Consider the following 7,011-nt stretch of genomic DNA (forward strand, 5'->3'; position numbering starts at 1 on the left):
TATTTTAGATGAACCTTTAAAGAGGTGCTCTATCACCTGAAAAAAATGAAGAATCCTTTTATACTCTTTTCAAGTAATTACTATTAATAATTAACCTTTTCCTGGTGAATATTTTTTCCAGGCCAGGACGACCCTGATAAAATTTAAGAATCTCATGACAATGAAGAAATATTGTTAATAGATGGCATTCATTAATGAATACTGGATTTTAAAATCAGTCATGTCAATCTACTTGTTTTTTCAAGATTATACCATGTAGGCCTTGTAATAATCAATATGCGCCTTTGGTAAACATCTCATTTCCTGGAAATGCTTGTTGACATGTACAAAGTTCTGAAGTGGCAGGAGGAAAGTAAACATGAACTACAACAGATTCAAATAAATGGCTAAAGCCCTGATTCCAGTGCTGGGCACATTTTCAAGTCCCTGGTGAGAGTGGGAAACATAGGCCTCGGAAGCAAACCCAAGGAAACGGGACCTAATTTACCGAGTGCTTATTGTGAATCTGGTGCTTTATATGACTGTATTTAGATAACACTTTTCTTGTTTCTTGAAGAAGACATTAAGACTGAGGATCATATGGGCCTGCCCACCATACTTGGTAGCCAGCTAAAAGTGGCACCTGGGAGCCTCAAGTTCTGGAGAAGGCCAGCAACACATTGTGCAGTCTGTCTAAAGACCATGAAGCTGCTGACAGCACTGGTGAGAGTGAACCAAGACAACAACATGGACAGGCTCTTGGCCCAGTGGCTGTATGAGATTGAGAGCATCACGAAACTCAAGGTATCTTGAAACTCAAGTACTATGTGGAGCTGCTGGACCAATGAAGCCATCAGGATGCAAATGTGCAGATGAAGTGCATCCTTGTGCTAAAGGTGCACTATGAGAAATGGGAGTTGGCAATGAAATTGGGCCTTTTCTTCATCAATTGAAGGAACGAATTTTTTTGATGACCTAGGACGGGCAACCAGAAATCACTTTCTAGTGTATGCTGCTCTTGAGGCTTATATCTGAGGCAGACACAGAGGACTTAGATTTGCCCTGACAAATTGGGGTTTGCTCATGGGACTGGGAAGCCAGCCAAAAGCAGCACCTGGGAGCCTTGAGTCCTGGAGAAGACTAGGAACACATCATGCAGCCTGTCTATAAGGTTACAGGTGGAGGAGTCTGGACTGCTTTGCAAGGACATGGCTTGGCAGACTGCAGGAATATCCTTCACTAAGAGATACCTGGGAGCCCTGATTACTGGCAGAGCAGACAAATCTGGAAGCCTTGCAAGAACTGACTCCAGCATGCTAACCATGGTATCCTCAATAAGAGACACCAGAAATCTGGTTTGTTACAGAAGCCTGGGACTTCAGAAAACAGACAGACTTAGAGGACTTGGATTTCCCTGCCATGTTGGAAGCAGGAAGAAATAGAAAATTTGAACAGACCAATTATCAGGAACGAAGTTGAATCAATAACCAAAATCTCCCAACAAACAAAAGTCCAGAGCCAGATGGCTTCACAGGCAAATTCTACCAAACATTTAAAGAAGGTTTGGGGCGCCTGGGTGGCCAAGTCGGTTGGACGTCCGACTTTGGCTCAGGTCATGATCTCACCGTTCGTGAGTTCAAGCCCCGCATCAGGCTCTGTGCCGACAGCTCAGAGCCTGGAGCCTGCTTCGTATCCTGTGTCTCCCATTCTCTCTGCCCCTCCCCCCCTCATGCTCTGTTTCTCTCTGTCTCAAAACTAAATAAACACAAAGAAGAATTAATACCTACCCTCTTCAAACTACTTCAAAAAAATAGAAGAGAAAGGTAAACTTCCAAATTCATTCCATGAGGCCAGCATTATTACCCTGATACCAAAACCAGATAAAGATGTCACTAAAAAAGAGAACAACAGGCCAATATCTCTAATGAATATAGATGACAAAATCCTCAACAAAATACTAGCCAGCCAAATCCAACAATACATTAAAAAAAATCATACACCACAATCAAGTGGGATTTTTTCCCAGGATGCAAGGGTGGTTCAATATTCACAAATCAATCAGTGTGATACATCGCATCAATAAGAAAAAGGACAAAAACCATATGATCATTTCAATAGATGCAGAAAAAGCATTTGACAAAGCATTTGACAAAGTACAACATCCATTCATAATAAAATCCCTCAACAAAGTAGGTTTTCAGGGAACATACCTCAGCATAATAAATCTATGAGACACCCACAGTGAACACCATATTCAATGGGGAAAAACTGAGAGCTTTTCCCCCAAGGTCAGGAACTGGACAAGGATATCCATTCTCGCCATCATTATTCAGTATAGTACTGGAAGTCCTAGCCACAGTAATCAGAAAACAAAAAGAAATAAAAGGTATCCGAATTGGTAAGGAAGAAGTAAAACTTTCACTATTTGTAGATGACATGATACTAAATATAGAAAACCCTAAGGACTCCACCAAAAAACTACTAAAACTGAAAAAAATGAATTCAGTAGTCACAGGACACAAAATCAATGCACAGAAATCTACTGCATTTCCATACACTAATAATGAAGCAGCAGAAAGAGAAATTAAGAAAATGATCCCATTTACAATGGCACCAAAAATAATAAAATACCTAGAGTAAACTTAATCAAAGAGGAAAAAGACCTGTACTCTGAAAACTATAAAACACTGATGAAACAACTTGAAGACAATACAAAGAAACGGAAAGACATTCCATGCCCATGGATTGATTGGAAGGGCAAATATTGTTATAATGTCTATACTACCCAAAGCAATCTATACATTTAATGCAATCTCTGTCAAACAGCATTTTTCATGGAACGAGAACAAACAATCCTAAAATCTGTGTGGCACCACAAAAAAAAAAAAAAAATCCCAAACGGACAATCTTGAAAAAGAAAAACAAAACTGGAAGTATTACACTTCTGGACTTCAAGTTATATTACAAAAGTGTAGTAACCAAACAGTATGGTGCTGGCACACACAAAAAAAAAGACACAGATTGGGATGGTTAGGTGGCTCAGTTGGTTGAGCATCTGACTTCAGCTCAGGTCATGATCTAATGGTTCATGAGTTCAAGCCCCATATCAGACTCTGCACTGACAGTGCAGGGCCTGCCTGGTATTCTCTCTCTCCCTCTCTCTCTGCCCCTCCCCCACTTTCTCTCTCTCTCTCTCTTTCTCTTAAAATAAATGAATAAATTTAAAAAATATAGACAGCCAGATCAATGGAACAGAATAGAAAACCCAGGAATAAACCCACAATTATGTGGTCAATTAATCTTCTACAAAGGAGGAAAGAATATGCAATGGGAAAAAGACAGTCTCTTCAACAAATGGTGCTGGGAAAACTGGACAGCTACATCCAAAAGAATGAAACCACTTTCTTACACTATACACAAAAATAAACTCAAAATGGGTTAAAGACCTAAACATGACACATGAAACCATAAAAATCCAGGAAGAAAACACAGGCAATAATTTCTCTGACATAGGCCATAGCAACATTTTTCTGGATAATGTCTCCTGAGGGAAATAAAAGCAAAACTAAACTATTAGGACTACATCATAATTAAAAGTTTCTGCACAGTGAAGAAAACAATCAACAAAACTAAAAAGCAACCTATTGGATGGGGAGAAGACATGTACAAATGACATATCTGATAAAGGGTTAGTATCCAAAATATATAAAGAAACAATACAACTCAACAACCAAAAAACAAATAGTCCAATTAAAAAATGGGCAGAAGACATAAACAGACATTTCTCCAAAGAAGCCATCCAGATGGCCAGCAGACACATGGAAAGACACTCAATATCACTCATCATTAGGGAAATGCAAATCAAAACTACAATGAGATGTTATCTTGCACCTGTCAGAATGGCTCACATCAAAAACACAAGAAACAATAGGTGTTGATGAGGATGTGGAGAAAAACAAACTTTGATAGACTGTTGGTGGGAATGCAAACTGGGGAACCACTGTGGACAACAGTATGAAGGTTCCTCAAAAAGGTAAAAATAGAACTACCCTGGGATCCAGCAATGGCACAACTGGGTATTTAGCCAAAAAATACAAAAACATGAATTCAAAGGGATACATGCATCTTTATATTTATGGCAGCATCATTTACAATAGCCAGATTATGGAAGCAGCCCAAGTGTCCATCAATAGATAAATGAATAAAGAAGAAACGGTATGTGTGTGTGTATATATATGTATATATATATATATGTGTGTGTGTGTGTGTATATATTACACATATGTATTACATATACATATATACATATATATGTATATATACATATATATACATATACATATATATATACATGTATATGTATATATATATATTTGTAATGGAATATCACTCAGCCATAAAAAAGAATAAAATCTTGCCATTTCCTACAACATGGATGGAGCTAGAGAGTATAATGAGAAGCAAAATGAATCAGAGAAAAACAAATACCATATGATTTCACTCATGTGGAATTTAAGAAACAAAACTAGCAAAGGGAAAAAAAAGAGAGCGAGACAAACCAAGAAACAGACTCTAGAGAACAAAGACAGTTACCAGAGGGAGGTGGATGCAGATTAAGAGTACACTTATCATGATGAGCACAGAGTAATGTATAGAATTGTTGAGTCACTATACTGTATACCTGAAACTAATATAACATTGTATCTTAACTATACTGGAATTAAAATTAAAAACTTAATTTAAAAAAATGATCAGTAGCAACAACAGAATCAGGATCATGTAATTTACTCATGGATTCACAAGTAGAAATTCAGGTCTGTCTGGTTCTGGAGCCCACACCACCCAAGAGCTAGTATTGAAAACTGAGATGTCAACATTCCTCAGCTATTGTCCCCTTTACCTAACATCCAGTTTGGGGACCTAAAGGAAGAAATAGGTAATTACTGATTAAATAAAAAGTCTAAGATAAATGTAAAGTCCAAAAGTTTTGTAAATGGGAGATCACTGGTTACTACCCTAACAATTCCTGTCCTTAGTTTCCTCATTTATATATGGAGGATTTGGACCAGATAAGATCTAAGACTGTCAGTCCATTGCTTAATTCTACTACCCATATATTCTCAATTCTGGATTCCTAGGCAAAAAATATACCACAAGTAAGAAAGATATATTTACCTGAAAAATAATGACAGTTCTGTTATTATTTAGGTTTGGGACACATTGGCCAATGATAAAGAATATGGATGATGTGTGACAGAAAACTAGGGTCAACAAAGGAAAAATTATCCTTGGCAGGTTTTTATAATACTCTTCAGGGTCCTCTAGACAGTTCTAATGCCCAGCATCTTTTCTGTTGTACATTCTTAGAGCCGTGCCCTTGAGATCTTACTCTGAACCTCCTGGAACAATCAGAAACGGACCTGTTACTCAGGAGTGACAAATCCCTTGGATGAGTGCTGACAGACTGTCACCCACTGCAGACGTTACTAACTGATCACTGCACTCTTTCTCTTTGAACCTTGGCTCAGCCTTAGGATTATTCACTGCACAATGCCACAAGAGAGAAACTATCAACTGATTGGAGCTGATGAAAAAAACAAAAAACACAACAACAAAACCCTGTATGTGTGCTAAACTAATTCTTCCTTTTAAAAAACTGGAGAAAACTAACATCCTATTGGAACTTTCTTCTCAGAACAAGAGATTCTTGAAAACATAAAAAGATGCTAAGTCCTTTGTCAGTGACTAATGATGGAATTTCAGACCAGAGGAAAAACAAGTAGTGGGGATTATTTAAACAAAGGCAAGGGGATGAGTTTTGTGATAATACTCAAAAGACAGCACAGAATTTGTTCTCTGAAAGAATGAGATCTTCACACTGACTTTTCAGATAAAAAATGGAAGGTATACAAGTATAAGACACAGTGATGATTTTTAATAAATATTATTTCACAACAAAACTAATTCTATTTTTTCTTAGAGAGAGGGTGTGCATGCACGCAAGTGGAGGAGAGATAAAGGGAGAGCGAGAGAGAGGGAGAGAGAGAGGGAAAGAATCTCTTTTTTTTTTAAGATATAACAATCCTTTTTAAAATTTTTTTAATGTTTATTTATTTTTTGAGAGAAAGAGAGACAGGCCATGAGTGGGGAAGGGGCAGAGAGAGAGGGAGACACAGAATCTGAAGCAGGCTCCAGGCTCTGAGCTGTCAGCACAGAGCCCGACGGGGGGGACTCGAACTCACGGATCGCGAGATCATGACCTGAGCTGAAGTCAGACGCTTAACTGACTGAGCCAACCTGGCATCCCAAGAGAGAGAGAATCTTAAGCAGGCTCCACACCAGGTGCAGAGCCCAATGTGGGGCTCAACCTCATGACCATGAGATCATGACCTGAGCCAAAATCAAGAGTTAGTACTCAACAGACTGAGCGACCCAGGTGCCCCATAACAAACCTAATTCTTATTTGAGTCATAGAAAGAGAGTTTGAAGAAAACTTAGAAAGACCAGGACTGGGGGGCATCTGGGTGGCTCAGTCGGTTAAGCGTCCAACTTCAGCTCAGGTCACGATCTCGCGGCCCGTGAGTTCGAGCCCCGCGTCGGGTTCTGGGCTGATGGCTCAGAGCCTGGAGCCTGCTTCTGATTCTGTGTCTCCCTCTCTCTCTGCCCCTCCCCCATTCATGCTCTGTCTCTCTCTGTCTCAAAAATAAATAAACGTTAAAAAAAAAATTAAAAAAAAAAAAAAAGAAAGACCAGGACTGGATCCCTGGATCCCACCTGAAACCTGGGTGGGGGTTGCTCATGCACATGCAACCTTGGCACTAATTATTGTATCGTGAGTCTTATCCCGCTGAGGAACAACATCCCTAATACTAGTAAATTCTTCATGTGCTGAGTGCTGGTATGTTCTATTCACTGGTGTGAGTTCTGTCTGAACAATACAGAGTAAGTGTGAGTTGCCCTCATTCCACATCCTCTCCTCTCTAGGTAAAATATATCTTTTGAAGAAACCATCCTCTTTCCTTTCCCTCCTTT

Source organism: Panthera tigris, chromosome B1 (genome assembly GCF_018350195.1).
Source record: "Panthera tigris isolate Pti1 chromosome B1, P.tigris_Pti1_mat1.1, whole genome shotgun sequence".
Taxonomy (NCBI): Eukaryota; Metazoa; Chordata; class Mammalia; order Carnivora; family Felidae; genus Panthera; species Panthera tigris.